The sequence below is a fragment of the Buteo buteo genome, chromosome 18 (assembly GCF_964188355.1).
Source record: "Buteo buteo chromosome 18, bButBut1.hap1.1, whole genome shotgun sequence".
Lineage (NCBI taxonomy): Eukaryota > Metazoa > Chordata > Aves > Accipitriformes > Accipitridae > Buteo > Buteo buteo.
In genome coordinates, this window is record NC_134188.1 from 18629930 (window position 1) to 18645858 (window position 15929).

Consider the following 15929-nt stretch of genomic DNA (forward strand, 5'->3'; position numbering starts at 1 on the left):
AACCAACTAAAGACAGAAATAATTGCAGTTCTGGAATACAGCATTACTCCTAAGACTCATTGCGAGCTTTAATAGTTGTGAAATTCCCCTTTCAGCTCCAGAACCTCTGAGCTCTTCCCGTTGAAGCTAATGGTTACTCATGGCTAGGGGTGCAAGAGGCTTCACAAATGAATTTGGTAACCATGGGTTTGATGTCGTCAGTCAAGACCTACCTCAGTGATGTGAATGTGATTTTACGTGGCAGTCGGGTGAGGTTCACCCTCTGGCATGAGACAGCGACGGCTACACGTACGGTCAGCTGTGCTGAACGCCTCTCTCCATCACTGGTGTGCAGATGTCTCTGAAGTCACACAGAGAATAACTCAAAAAGCAGGTGAAGTTCACAGCAGCCCAGCCTCCAGCCACCTGGACCACAGTAGGTCTCATCTAAGTTAAGAGAGAAGGCACACAGGCACACAGAGTATCTTACTGAAGAAGCTTTCGGTTTCTTTAGGCTATGCTTTGCATCTCTTTAGCTACGAGGACTGAAAGCCCAGTATACGTGGGTAAGGATACAGTCAGACAATTACAAATCACCAGCTTAACATAGTTGTAAAAGCAAGAGTCCCTCAGCTGTAAGCTTCTCTCTGGTAGATGCTGATGTTCATTATCTCAAGTCAGTTAATTGATGAACAACGAGAAGGAGAAGTGATAGGACAACACAGATGTTGTACAAACAGACGTCCTGATCCTCAGAAGCGGCACCCACACACTTCCTAATAACCTTGAAGACCTTGCTCATCTCTTCGTTGCTCTGCTGCAAACCACACGCTGCCCAACCTCTTGGCCTGTCAATCTATACCCTCTCTTTCAAAATACCGATACTTAAAAATCATCTTCCTTTTCCACTGCTTTGTTGTGTCACTTGGTTACTCAAATGATGCCAACCAACAGTACTGTGATTCTAAAAGGCATAACTAGAAAGCAAAAGAAAAGTCAATGACTACAGGACAGACAGAGGCTTTGCCAGCCGGTGGCATAGCTATCAAACATGCAACTGTGGTGGGACTGACAGGCCAGCTGGTGGGCTATGAAGCTGTGAAAAGGCCAAGGTGACACTTGGAGGTTAGCAGGATCCCACTGTGGTCTTTACACAGGGCCTGGGACCCTGCAGCCTCCTGCAGTGAATACTTCTATTGCCCAGAGTAGCTCGCCCAGGCAAGCTACAAACTTCATCTCCTGTCACTCAAGCACCTGACTTTACAGAACTGGGTGCCTGTTATGCAAATATTCATTGTCATAAAGTAGTAAGGGTTTTGCATTTGAATAGGAAATATGTTTATTTAGAGGGTAACATGCACTTTGAATGAGATTGTGTAGAGTTGAATTGCTTAAATCAGCCATTTGCTTGGCATTAGAGATATTTAAAGACCAGGTATAGGGCCAATTTCATCCAGACAGTTCTGACCTGTCTGTTTGCTTTTTTGTAACTAAAGAATTCTGTTATGTGTTTAACATAAAACTCTATATATGTGGAGTCATATATCCCAAGCGCATTGAGCTAATGGGGAATAGGAAGGGGGAGTGTCCAATTCTGAGCTGGCACCTGACTGCACTATAGTAATTTAAATAATAATAGTGCTATGTCCTACTTTTTCTATTGCTTCTCATGCGCCCAAGATTGGGTCCTGTTTGCTCTCTTGTTAGAATAACTATTCAAAATTCAAATGCAAAGTTAATTTCTTTGTCTATTACTGTAAAAATTATTTCTGTAACAGGAATAATGTGTGGGCATTAGCACCTTATATCAGCAATGTGTTGTAAGTCTGGTAAACGCCTTAGCTTGGCTTCAGCATTTACTAGATCTGGCAACTTGTATACCCTTTGCACCCACACATTAACACTTAATTACCTTGTCACATCATTAAACCCAGGCACATTTACATTCCAGAGAGGTGCTGTGGACATGACTCAGAAAAAGATGAAAGAATAGCTGTTTTGCCTTTGCATCAGGAAAATTTCTGGGAAGCTCCCCTCCGGCAGTGAGGTAATGGGATTAAGTTTGTCACTTTGTTCAGGATCCTTTCAGTAAAAGAGTTGGATACTGGTTGCTCTGAGACTTTCTAAAATTAGTGCATGGCTGGGTTTCGAGGTTTTGTAATGAGGAGCAATGTTCATAGGTCTGAAGGATGAACATCTTGAGTACCAGTTTGCGAATGAGCCCTGAAACATCACCAATGGAGCTTTGTTTTAAGTACATCAGGAATGATTGCGATAATTAGCTTAAATTAATCCACTAAAGCCCAGAATTGTGCCAACTAATGTTAGTGAATTAACTAGAATACCTAAGTTAACATGGCAATGGCCAAAAGGTCAATGCAAAAAGATGCTGGATGTGCTGATCTTCTGCAGTTCCTTGAAATTAGGTGACATGAGTTTGGAGATGAGCACTTTATTCAGACTGCCTACTACCGAAACCTAGCTTGCATTCTCCATTGACCAGATGATGAATTGATGTTCAAGCAGATTGACTACCTTGTTCCCTCTGCTTCTTCTTGACAGCAGTAGAGTTTCCATTCATAGACATTCCTTTCCTGGTCCTTCTGCTATGTTGGTTTGTGTCTGCATTGCAATCCAGGTTGGGGAATTAGTCTGTTTCCAGCATAAGATTACCCTCAGCAGGTATTGCCACCAAACCTGGAGCTGTGCCTGTAGTGACCATCCCAAGCTGACAAAGAGTGCCTGTGGTAAAGCTGGGAACTGAGTTATACCCTCCCAAGTTTCACACCACTCTTTTAACCAAGCCATCCTCCCCCTTCATCAGTTTTCCCACACTCTCCAGCCGTGAACACATATTAAATACAAAAGCCTCATAGTACATCTGTGAAAAACAATTTCTATTGCACTTTCTAATCATTTTTTGAGTTGCACTAGTAGTGAGCAGAAGGTAAACCTCATGTTATAGCCTTGGATAGTCACAGAAGGTGTATCCAAATTATCTAAATCTTTTGAGTTCACACTGGCAGGTTGGAAAGCTCAAAAGCCATCTGCCCTCCAAGACATCCACTACTTCTCCTTGCAATTCTGGATAGCACTTTGGTGAGAAAGGCTTCCTTGGCACGTGCAGCACTTCCCAGGAGTACTTAAAGTCTGAGCACTGAAACTGTTGGAGGCAGAAAGACAAAAAAGCTGCTGAAACTCCAAGAGTAACAAGGATCTGTGATCAGTGAGGATATTAGAAGGGCAGCTGTAGCCCATATTACAGGTGGCCCAGTGTGGCTCTGACTCACATCTGCCCAGAAGTCTTTGTGGCAGGACGGAGACTGAACCCAGCCCTGCAGTTTCCCACTTCAGAGCCCGCATGGCTCCCTGGCGTTGCCCTCCAGCCATTTGGGCTCAGTCCATGCACCCAGCTCGGGGTCACAGTTGGACACTTACCACAATGGTTGTTTGGAGATCATTAGGGCAGAAAGATTTTCTCTGTACATCTCTGTGCAGACACTCTCCTTGCACAACAGCCACTTTGGTACGTTACCGGTTGTGGGCAAATCTTGAGCCAAAGTGTGAAATGGAAAAGTGGTCTCCTGTTGTACCAGAAACAGCCCACAGATCCTTTCTTTTCCATCAGGGGTTTGAGCCAAATCCTGTATCATCTGCCACACCAACAACAAAGGACAATGCCGTATCTGAATTTAGACTTTAGAGAAACTAATTATACATCAGAAAAAAAACTACTTACATTTGAAGATTGTAATATTGCAATTTGAATATTGCAATAATGAGAAAGAAAGCATTTAACAGTGTACTGAAAGGAGCTGCAAGTTTGAAGAGATTATAATAAATTGCCAAATAGGCTGGGCAAGTGAAATGTGTTCAGCCTCAAAAGCCATTAAAACAAAGCTAAAAAAAGGAAGTTTTGATCCTAATTAAGAGAAGCTTCTTGCGTGTAGTAACTCATGTAATATCTGCACTGTTAAAACAAGGCTAATACCTCGACAGAACTTCAAGGTACCTTATTTATGGGTTTCTATGGTGCTGCGCATTGTAGCACCTAACATGAAAGAGCTTAACTTTATGTCATCACTGTGGGGCAGAGCATGTTTATTAACCCTATTATACAAATGAGGAAAGAGAAAGGTTAGGTAACTTCCAGGCGCTTGCGCAGGAAGGCAGCCCAGTCTCCTGGCTCCCCATCCAGGGCTGGAAGCAAGGGGCAGCCCTCCTGCCCCACCACCTTCCCTCTGAGCAGGGGGCTGCTGGAGACCAGGGTCTCGCTGGACTTTCACTCGGTGCGGGAGTGATGCTGTGACCCAGCTGCGTGGCGAAACCCTTTCATACCCACCTCTGCTGCCTGCTGGCAGGAGGGCCAGCGCCAAGGTGCACCTCAGCTCTCCCCTGAGCAGCTCCACTGCCTGCCCAGCCTCCTCCAGCCGCCCCGTGGGCATCATGGGATCCGCTTCCATCACGTCTCATGGCACTGACCTACTTACTTACTCTAGAAGAAATGTGGCCCTTTCGTTTTCCTCCTATGAGATCATTGCCCCATTTTCTCTATGGGCAAATAGGGGAGTCGTGGTAAGAAACACCAGCACTGGAAAACTAACCAGGGCTATTTAAAGCAGGTGGCAGAAAGGAAGGTATCAAGCATTGCGGGAAGAAAAGAAAGAAGTGATGTGATTGCATCTGCACAAGTGCCTTCCAAACTGTTCCAAACTCACCTCTGCCAGGCAAGCCATCCCCAGGAGTGTTATAAACCTGCAAATTCCCAGCAGGCATGACACTTTGCTTGGGGTCTGCTGATTAAATGGGAGGGTGTTGTGTGCGGTGGAGGAGCTAACAGAAATTACCTGCTGTCCAGACAACTTCTTCTGTCCAGTTTCTCTGCCTGAAAAGGAGAAAGTGGGGAAAATGTCATGACCTTGTGGAAGCCTGGATGATTACCCACAGTGAAATGATGTGATTTATGGGATCTGCAGATGACTGTCAACACTTTTAGAGTCTTTCATCTGTGTCTATGAAGTTTTGCAATAAACAGCAGCCCTATCACTCTTCGGTGACTCTGTTGCTTCCTATTTGAAGAAGCCTATGTTACGGCCAGAGTGTCATTCCTGAAATGGAAACCTTTCAGGTCTAGTATTAAAAAGGAAAATAATTTATACAGAATTAGAAATTCCACAGTCTATGGAAAAAACCCTCTCTCCCTTCCACCAACCCAGTTATCACCTTTAAGAGCTTGCTGTGGTCTTCCAAAACATCATTTGCCTTTGTTCTATCATTCTGAGTTAGTGCTGAATCTTACATAGTCCCTACTGAAAATTTCTTCTCTCTTCTGCCCAGCTCTTGCCCAGTCTGTCCTTACCCCTGCTGGAGGTGCAGAGCACCCTAAGTTTAACAGAGACATGCAGGAGACAAGATAACTGTGGTTTAAGACCCCAGAGTTGGATCAGGGCTCTTGGCATCTTTCTTTGCAACTAAGGGCTTGTGAACACTGTGGCAGGGATGCAGCTTGGTAAGCCCGCACCATGCATACAAGACTGAGCAAATTTGCCAACTCAGATGCAGATGCCTCCCCAAAAAGGGTTACGAAGTGAAAGGCAGCATGGTGCAAATGTGGCTGCACCACCCCTGGGTCCGAGCAGGACTGTTTCTGCATCGGAGTCCGCTTGCATTTCTGAAATCAGGACTAACTCAGACAGAGTGACCCTGGCTTTGCCTGCTCGCAGTGATGCCAACGTGGTGTCAGCAGAGCTTCCTCCTTTCCCAGGCCAGGTTAGTAGTCCGAATGGGAAACTTCATGAATCACGGTGCCTGAAATGCTTTCTCCAGCTCCTGCAGGACTTGGGGCAGATCACACAGGTCCACAGTCTGTATATTTTGGAAGTAAAAAGTGGACATCGAAACCCACCTTTGGGCACCTGAGAAAACAGCCAGAGCCTCAGAAGTGCTGAGCAACCTCCCCCCGGATGGAGGTTTCAGCTGGTTTCAGCTGACTAACTGTAAGCACTCAGTTAGCCTTCGCTTCTCCTCATGTGTGCTCATCTGCAAAGTGGGGATTATTATATCTGACTCCCTCTCCAGGTATTTGGAAGCTAATTTAGTTAATGTTTGTCAAGCACTTTAAGGTCTTCAGATGAAAGGAGCCGCAGATAGGCAAAGCATTGCTATTACTATTAATTATTTCTATTGTGCAAGTAGACATGAAAGCAGCAAGGGTGATGATTACTTGCTTCCTTTACAAGCGGCAAGACACAGTGCAAATACACAGACAGGGACCCTCCCTGCCCTGCAGTGCTCCTAATCTTACCAGCCAGATAAACCAGACAAAGAGCAAGGAAAGGAGCACAGACTCAAAGAAAAGCAAGGCATGTAGTGACTTACCTCACACAGGGGTTTTTTGCAACAGTTGCTTTTTAAAAGAAGTGCCATGTTAGCCAAAAAGCAGGTGTCACTGTTCTGGGTTATTTAAAAACCACAAGTCAGGCTCCCAAAAAAGGCAAGGGTTTTTACAACAGATTGTAAATGCTAGTTCTTATTTGGCCTCTGATTTTTTAGCAGTTCAAGCTTTAAAGTTTTTCTCTGTAGCCATTAGGACTGAAAATATTTCATTCATGAAAAGAGTCAAAATTCTCAAAGAACAAGTTGAAGTATTTGGATATGTAAGACAAATTCCTGGTGGTAACAGATTGCTGTCAATCAGCTGCTCAGCAGGAAGGAGATGAGCAGGGGGTTGGTGGCGGATCATCCCTCTTCCCTCCCAGGCACCCAGTGAGTCTCTCGCAATTAGTTTTCATTCTCCCCAAGGTGCCAGGGGCTGGGTGCACACCACAGAGGAGTTTACATAGAGTGATGAGATGCTCCGCAGTAATTTGTTCCTTTATCTAATGCCTGACTAGACAGGCAGATGGATAGAGGAGTAAAAAACCCAAGTGGCTCCCAGCCAGATGCTGAAACCTCTCACACGTGGCTGCGAAAGGGCTGGCGTTGGCTCAGCAGAAGGGGTGGGAAGCATGACCAAGGCCAGCAGTGTAGCAGGACTGGGATGCTCTGGGGTGAGATGTGATGATCTGAGCCATCCTACCTTTCCTTCAGAGCATGAAAGGTCATGGAGGCGGATCCTGGGCCAGGGAGTACCAGGCTAGCCCAGCAGTCGGGCATCTGCATCCCTCACCTCCTTCTGGGGCAGTTCCAGCCCATGAGTGGAAGGAGGTGGTAGCTGGATCTGCAATGTCCTGGGCGAATGCAGCAACTGCTGAACCTTCCTCTGACTGCTGTATGAGTCCAAATGGTTTTCTTGTTTGCTTTTTCCCAAGTAAAAGCATCCAGTTCATTTAATATCAGCTGGTGAACAGGCTTGGGACAACCTCAGCTGTATTTTTTTGGTGAGATTATCGTGGGGTGAGGATGCCTGATGCAAGCTCCCACCAGACGTGCACTGTTATAAAACTATTAAACTGCTCTTAAAAGAATCCCAGCCTCTTTCAGAAAGCAGTTCTTGCAAGGAAGAGGCAGCAGTGTTTCTGGCAGTTCATAGGGAAGTGCATTCTTATCTCATAATAGCTATATACAGTAATACAAGCATCTTAAGGATACCAAAAATAGGTTTAAAATGCTGAACCAGCTGTCCTCCATGCACTGCTTCAGCTTTCCAAGTCAGCATTTCATCCTTGGGCTCTCACCAATCTCCCTCTAATGGCCACAGACATCCTGTTTCATTGCCTCCCTGTGCCGCCGGTGGGGCAAGACACAGGCACGAAGCCCCAGAGCTGCACAGGGTGAGATGTGCCTACTGGAGGAGGCCCTCCAGGTTTTTGTTTTTTTAATGCGTGTGGGTTCATCTCTCACCTAGCTCTTTTATGATCCTGTCTCCACCCAGCACCTTCCCTCTCAACACTTCCCCAGGTTCTTGCCTTTCTCCCTGGCCTCTGGAGACCTGCCATCATCCCAGAGTTAACGCACGTCCTGCCCTCAGCTCAGGTGAGGCCCACACCTTAATACAAAGAATGGATTACACCACCGAGGAATGACAGCAGCATATGCCAGACAGTTTCTTCATCTTTTTAAGTCTAGTTTTTTGGTGTCTTCCTCATGCCGGCTACGGAGGAGCTGCAGACTCAAGTCAGCTCTGCTACAGGGACCAAGGCAGTGCAGCTGCCCCTGAGCCACACCAGCGCCGTGCTGCTATCCCTCGCTGAGGTACCACAGCCCTTCACAGAGCCTTCACACAATCACAGAGCGGCTGAGGTTGGCAGGGACCTCCAGAGGTCTGGTCCAACCCCCCTGCTCAAGCAAGGCCATCTGGAGAAGGTTGCCCATGACCATGCTCAGATGGCTTTTGAATATTTTCAAGGGTGGAGATGATATATCTCCAAGGATGGAGACAGACAGTTCACACCTTTTCAGAAAGGACCCTTAATTATGTCTCCTTTTGGTACCTAATTTTAGACCACAAACAAAAATGCCTGCAGGCCACCTGCCTCAACATCCCCTCACCCTCAAAAAAGCCTTGAAACTGCCTTCCAGTGGACATAGGAGTGGAAAAGTACAAACAGTTTGAAGATGGAGATTGCTTCATTTCTGGGAAAATTTTGTGACGTGGTTGTCTGTGCAAGCAGAGAATCCCTTTCAGAAACGCAAGCAGTGCTAAGAAATGTCCAAAAGCACTTCCCACTTTGGGAAATATTGCCCTAATTGCCTCGGGCTTTCTGCTAAATAAGATATGTGGAGATTTAAAATACTATTCTGTTCCACAGTGGGCCCAAACTAACAACTTCAGGGTCAGCAAGAGGATGGATTGTCCTTTCTTCAACCAGCCAGCACCAGCTGGAAAAACAAACAGACCTCAGGATCTGAAGATCAGCTGTATTTCCAAGGCTTATCCAGTTTTTCCACATATATCAGTTTCTCCAGTACAGGCAAAGTAAGTAGTAAGTACTTTTACTAGCAAGCAGTAATTCTGGCTACAAACCTGGCCTCATGTACTTGTTTGAAACATTACAGCTATGCACACACAACTAGTATTGATTTTCCTTTTTTTTTTCCTTTTGGCACAAAACCGAGAGGATGGTCCCCCTTGCAATAACAAAACACTTAATGATCGCTTCTAACCTCTCGGCTGTTGCCCTCCGCTTTCATTCTGGTGGGAGTCGCTGCTCCAGGTGCCTCAGCCTCACACGGGAGTTTTTAATCTCTCACAGGTTACCTGGCCAAGCCACATGTCTCAGTCTGACCAAAACCACCACCCTGGACTACAGAAACCCTCCCTCCTGACGATGTCAAACAGCTCTAAAAAATGCAATGAGTGTTTTTTGACAAAACCCATGTTTCTTCAGTATATTCCCAATATTTAGTCTTCATTACTGAAGGTTTTCTGAGAGACCCAGGGCAGTTCAGGGCAAGTTAGGAAGGGAGGAGAAGGGTCACCAGAAGAAGTAACATTTCTCCCATTTGGTCAGGTAAATAGGGGCATTTTCCAGTGGGTACTGCTTTTAGCTCCTAATTCACCTGCACACTGAACACATACTTGGACAAACCCCAGCGACAAAACACAGGGATGAGAAATGCGTTTCAGCCAAAACCAGAAAGAAGTGTTGCACGAAACCAGCAAAATGAAAGCACAAACCTCTAATTATTTTAATATTGGATAGTGACAGCGTTGTTCTGTGTTAGGAGCACAAACAACCCTTGGCCACAGGTCATGGTTCATTGCCATTTTAGAAAACAGTGGGGCTGGCACGGTGCTGTCCCTGGACAAAACACTCAGGTAATTAAATAAAATGAGCTTTGCGATAAATCAGATGAGCATAGACACATACAAGCAAGCAGTGGGTAATACTTTGCTAGATGGAAAGATCTTGCTGGGTGTTTTTTTCAGCACCATTCCCCCTCATTCCAGAAGGTGCTTCTACAGAGCGTTGGCTGTGCAACCTTGGGGCGCTCCAGGCTCACAGACTCACTGATAACCATGGGGTTTATTCCCAAAGGCCTCTCCCTTGGAAGTGGCACTTGTGTCCCAGAGGCAATGAAGTGTGTGCTGCCATCGGAGGGGGAAACCTGTGCTCAGCAGGACGTCACCTCAGGGAGGGGAGACTCTAAGTATGTAGGAAAGGGGGTTATGCATAAAAAGGAGAGACAAGGGGAAAAAAAGAAGGAAAAAAAATTGGAAAAATAGGTAAAATAGAAAAGAAGGAAAGATCCATCCACGTGACACTCGAGCTGCTGTCGCTGTGAAGGGCATGACTAGCATAGGCTGTGTGTTAGGACCAGCTGTGTGTGACAGTACTGTCCAGTGAATATACCCTCAAAGAATGGGGAGAGCCTATTTCAAACATGGTCTAGAACAACTTCCATTCTACCTCTTCACACTCATATATATTCTTAATATAAGCACCACAACCTGCACCACTCAATTATTCAAAGTTATTTTTTATGGCTTTCTCTGATCTGATTCAAAACCTGAGCCTTTTTGCATTGAGCCGCTCCTCATCTTCCTCAGTGCTCTTGCCATGTGATCAGCTCTTTGTTGTCTGGGGCTATGTGGGTCTGGGATGCTCTAGATAAAGGAAAACCTGAATAATGCTGGTACTGCTGTTTCTACCTTGCTGTTTCTACCTTAACAGGGCATCGGCATGCTCCTGGATACAAGCAGGCATGTTAACCTGGGTACCTGCTGCAAGAGTAGGGAGAGCCAGCTGGGGCTCCAGGGCAGATTGTCTGCAATGCCCACGCTCGTGAACTTTCTCAGAGCCAGCCCATCTCGGAAAAAGCCTCTTAACAGCAGTTTGCTTCCTGATTCTTCCTCAGGAAAATCAACCTCCCTTTCCCTCACTTGAAGAAAACATTAACAACAAAGCGTCATAGGAAAGAGCAGCAAGAGATAAGTTGTGTCACGGTGCCAAAGTGGAATAAATTAAATTGAGTGGAGCGTCACTGTGTACTTGGAATAAAGCTTTGACTTCAGAGGAACCACTTAAGGTTTGTACTAAAATAAATGAGAGCAGAGCTGCCTGGCTCCTTTTTACACAACGTATCAACAGCAAACAGGGCATTTTCTCGTTAGTGCACTGCAGCTGCGCTCCAAATGGAGCAGATCTATTAATAGAGTTAAGTGGGCAGTCAGATATGCCCTTCAAAAACCTGCACAAGGCTGTAATTCTTCAGTTTCTAACACACATTGCACCGCACAGGGAAATTGTAGGGCTGGAATGGTTTTCATTTCTAGCATGATGAACAGGATTTTTTGCATATTTACATTTCCTCTCTCAGTACCCATGCTACTATGTGTAACTGGAAAATTAAGAAAGAGTTTATGCCTAAAAGGATATAAATAAAAGGAGGACCAGAGCTAATGTACAGTAAGTCAATATAATCAGGAGGCATTGATCAGTGGAACACAAAATGCTTTCATTGCCTTCAAAGTCAATATTGCAGGGGGAAAAATAGATGTACACAATTGTATACACTCAGCTTAGCCACTAAACATTTCACAGAGAAAACTCAGTTTTTCTAAAAGTGTTTTAGAGCCTGGTTTTTTTTTCTTCATTTCTTTAGGATGAGTTTATCAATTCAGGTAGGAGTCAGGCTTTCTGGTGTTAATGCAGACTTCTGTTGTGCTCTTCTTTTGGGCATTCCTTCTGTACCTCACAATGAGCAATATTTAGTTCAGATATCATCAAAGACTGAATATAGATCCTACTCAGTAATGAGCAAATCTAAGATACTCTTGAAGCAGTAAGAGAATTGTGTTTAATATAGCTTACCAGTATTTTTATTTTTCTGTAATGGCTAGAAGTGCTAGTCTTTGGTTAAGCCCCTGAGTGCAAAGTGTTGTACAAACATAGTTGAAAACACTGAACTTGTCCCAAAGAGTTTAAAATCTATGTAATAGAACAAAAGACAACAAATGGAGTTCCTGTAGGCAAATGGAAAAGCACAAAACTAATACAATATCAGTTCTGCTCATGGTGCACTTGCTTGAAAAACTATTAAGCATTCAGTGGAGAATGGGACTGAGAGATATTTGAAATTAAGACACAATCAAGTCTAGGTATCAAGTCTAGACACTAAATGATAAGCAATAGATGAAGTATGGAAGGCCTACGGGGTAGGCTTTGGAAGGTTAAGAGAAGAAACTTAAAAAGGTCAGTAAAACAATGTATAGTGCTGGGGACACAGTACAGATGAGAAACTAGAGGTGAGTGTTGCGCATCACCCTGGAGGGCTATGAACCAGGCAAAATAAGAGAAAAGCAGAATCAAAATCAAGGATGCTAAGCCCAAATGAGAGTGTTAGCTATGTGAGGATGGGAAAGGTGGTACCTTAGAGATGTTACAGGGTAAGAGTCTATAAAAACTCCAAGCAACCAGGATATGAGATTTAGGGGGAGGGTTCATCTTAAGTATCATTATGAAGTTTCCTTATTTGCTTCTTAACTCTCTACATAAGCTGGCAGATCCCCCCCAGGTGCCCCAGCTGTCGGTGCAAATTGCTAATGGTCTTCAAGTTGTTCACAATTTAATTCTTTAAATGCCATTAGGGCTTGTGTCTTTGCCCTGTCTGAAGATTGTCTGAAACTTACTTTGTTCTTTTCCTTGGGGTTGAAGGACCACCACAAAAAACATGGTGAAATGCTGTTGCCACTGATGTCAGTTGAAGTTTGGGGCATTGGGTTCAGTTCAGTTTGCCTCCTTTTTGCCATCTGTATTGTAATGAAGGTCCTTTGCCTGATATCACTCTATGGGCTTTTTAAAGATTTTCACTGCTGTGTGTCAGTGATGAAGACAACCTTCCTTGCATCCTCTGACACTGGTGGCATTAAAATATGCAACCTGGGGACTGAAGTCCCAGGCTTTGCCCCTGTGCTTTTGCAGCTACCCTGCCACTCTGGTAGTCTCCGTGGATGATATTCATCTGACCACAGATGCCAACATCTAGATCTCCATTAATGCTTTACTGTAACCCTACAGTAACTCCTAAAATAGATCTTGTGATTTTTTTTTCCTTAAATATGTCTGTTTCTCTCACTAGGAATAAATGTAGTCTAGGGTGACATCTACCTCATGGACATCCAAAGTCATGTGAGATGAATTCCACCCTACACAGCCAATCTTTTGTAGTGAGATTAAAGAATGAAGATGAGAGACAGCAGGGTGGAGAGTGGAATATTTTGCATCCTTGCTTTCACTCACTTGCCCCTTTCATTAACGTTTTTGTGATCAAGTCATCCTTCCATCTGGATGTTGAGAAGAAGGCAACAGCAGGTGCCGGCCAGAGGGGGATGCTTCCAGTCAAAGAGAGGGACCTGAGCATATTCTGAGCATGATTGGGGCCAAGTCTAATCTACCAAGTAACATATGATTATATGTTTTAGTGTTTGGACATATTTTAACGGTTATTACTATCACACTTTCTACAAAAGAAAGTCCCTTTTTCCTCAGTATGACTCTTTTCCCAGTTTAATTTTAAAGTTTCTTCATACTCTTCATTGTGTTTTTCATTACTTGGCCCATCCCTGGTGTCTTTCCTACCTTTCTTTTTTCCTCTGCCAAAGCAAATCTTCAGTTTCCCTTCCACATTCCCACTCTCTCCTTCTTGGAACTGTGTTTTTCTTTCCTTGCTTCCTTCCTTGGTCACAACTCTCCCTTCTCTTCAGCCTTTCTGCCCTTCTCCCTCTTTTTTCCCCTGTCTTTTTGAGAATTTTCTTTCCTTCCCTTCCCATTCCCACTCTCCTCACTCAGCTCTCCCAGCAGCATGCTTTTGGAGCAAAGCAGGTGCCAAATTTTAACAGCCACAACCCATTGTGCAGAAGATGACTCCACACCGATGGCCAGACTTGGTTGTGCCACCATCTCATGCTTCAACCACATTTTCTGCCATGCAGCCGTTGTTTGTCTTTCTTTGCACGCTTGCATCCCTGCCATCTCCTGCCTTTCCTCTCCTGCCAAACTGTGCGTGGTTGAAATGGTTGCAGCATTAAAAAGGTCTCCGCTGCTCCAATCTGCATGTCCCAGGGGGCTAAGGCATTGACCACTGGAACACTGCCTTAAAATAATCAATAACGCTGGGTGACACGCCAACCTCGCACTGGCCAACCAGGGATAACTTGGGGTATTTCCTCATTCTCTGGAGAGAAACGGCTATTTGTTTAATAGAGGCCATCACCCCAAAACATCGCTGTGCCTCCCTCAGACTGCCACGCTCCAGGAGAGAGGAGCTGGAAAGCCCGAAGCTGGCTGTGGGGAACTCTGGAGCCTGGAGGCCATCTTAGCCCCATGTAGAAGGTAAGCAAAGGTATTTACATGCTTCCCTCAGCATTAAAAAGCAAAACTTTCTAAAACCCTAGTTAAAAATTAGAAGCTTGCTCTAGCCACCTTGCTTAACGAAGCTGTAGAAAGTGCTTTTGTTTGCTCAATTAATGAAGTGTTTTGAGCGCTTCTGGCAATCCAGAGTGTTTTCCTAAGCTGTAATAACACGGTCAGATCCTCTGATGTGCACAGGTAGCAAAGCGGCATAGATTTTGGTGGTAGAGGCTCTCACTAGGTCTGGTGATTGATGTTTAGGTAAGTTCTCCTCGCAGTTTGAAGTGGTATTGAGATAGGTCAGAGAGAATGGGCTGTAAACCCCTGTTCTTCCAGCCAAAGCAGCATCGTGTTTCTTCATGAGAATTGCACGAGAATTGGGCCCTCCAGCTATGTACGAAAGATGCAGAAGAGAATTTATAACTCGCCTACAAGACCTAGCTTTTATAGAACAAGGCTAGTCTGTGCCTGTGCTTGTTTGCTTCTCTCTGGGGAGGGAAAGTAGGTGATGTTGGGCAAACACATGGAAAAGCAAAAGCTGGAATGAGACAGGAAAGCAGAGAGGCAAAATTCAGTGTAAAAAAAATAGCAAATGCATTGGGTATTTCAGAGAAAGACGGGTGAAATATCCAGTATTCTTTCCATTTCCCTTCGCTCCCTCCCCACTTCATCTTTCATTTGCACATTGTCAGCCTGCTTAGATTTTTATCTCTTTGAGCTGGAGCTCTTTCCAGAGGCTTGCAAAATGCCCTGCCCAATTTTAAGCACTATATAAACAATAGGTAATAGCTGTAAACCAAGAAGCATCTTTGTTAAAAATGTTCCCTTCTGGAATAGTTTAATGCCAGTTAACTTGGTTTAAAGCTGGATTAAAAAGCATAATGTGATTGTGGAGTGCTCAGAAGAAAAGGCATATAAGCATAGTGCTCTTATTAAACTCGTAGCAGCAGAGAACAATGCAAATTTTTTGCTATAGAAATGCAAACTCAGAAGTCTCTGCCAGTCTCAGCTACCTGACAGAAATATACAGCATCCCATGAAGTCTTTCTGTTATCCCTCTCAGTTACAGAGGGCTGAGGACATCGGTCTGTCTTCATGCCTTACCTCATCTCTTTGCTGTCTTCGTTCTGTCAATGAAGCCGGCTTCAGCCTGTCTCTGGCTTTCTCAAGTATCTTCATACTGTCTTTCACCTGGGTTTTTTCGCTTGGGAACCCAACCTTGATTGATTTCTCTTCTCCTAGCCTGCTTAATACCTTCTCAACACCAACTTCTATCACAAAACTTTCAGGATTAGCCAATGCACATGACTAAATTGAGGGACATTTCACTGTTTACTGCCTCGGTTATTACAAAAACTATTTGCACGTAGCAAGCATAGACGTGTGCTCGTGCACGGCTGTGTGTATGCGTGTGTAACACAGGCATGTGTACTGAAATGGTGTGTGTTCAGATTATCTTCTCTTCAATTTTCTAACTTGCTCAAAGGAGATCAAAACCATCTTTGTCATAAACTGTCAGCTTTCTGTGAGGACAGAAACCCACAGATTGATATTTTTTATTTTTATACATTTGAAAGCCTTGAGCTGCAGTGAAGCTAGGATAAAACATCATGAAGAAGTTGTGATCAGTTTGTGCCATAAAGTTAATGGCAGTGT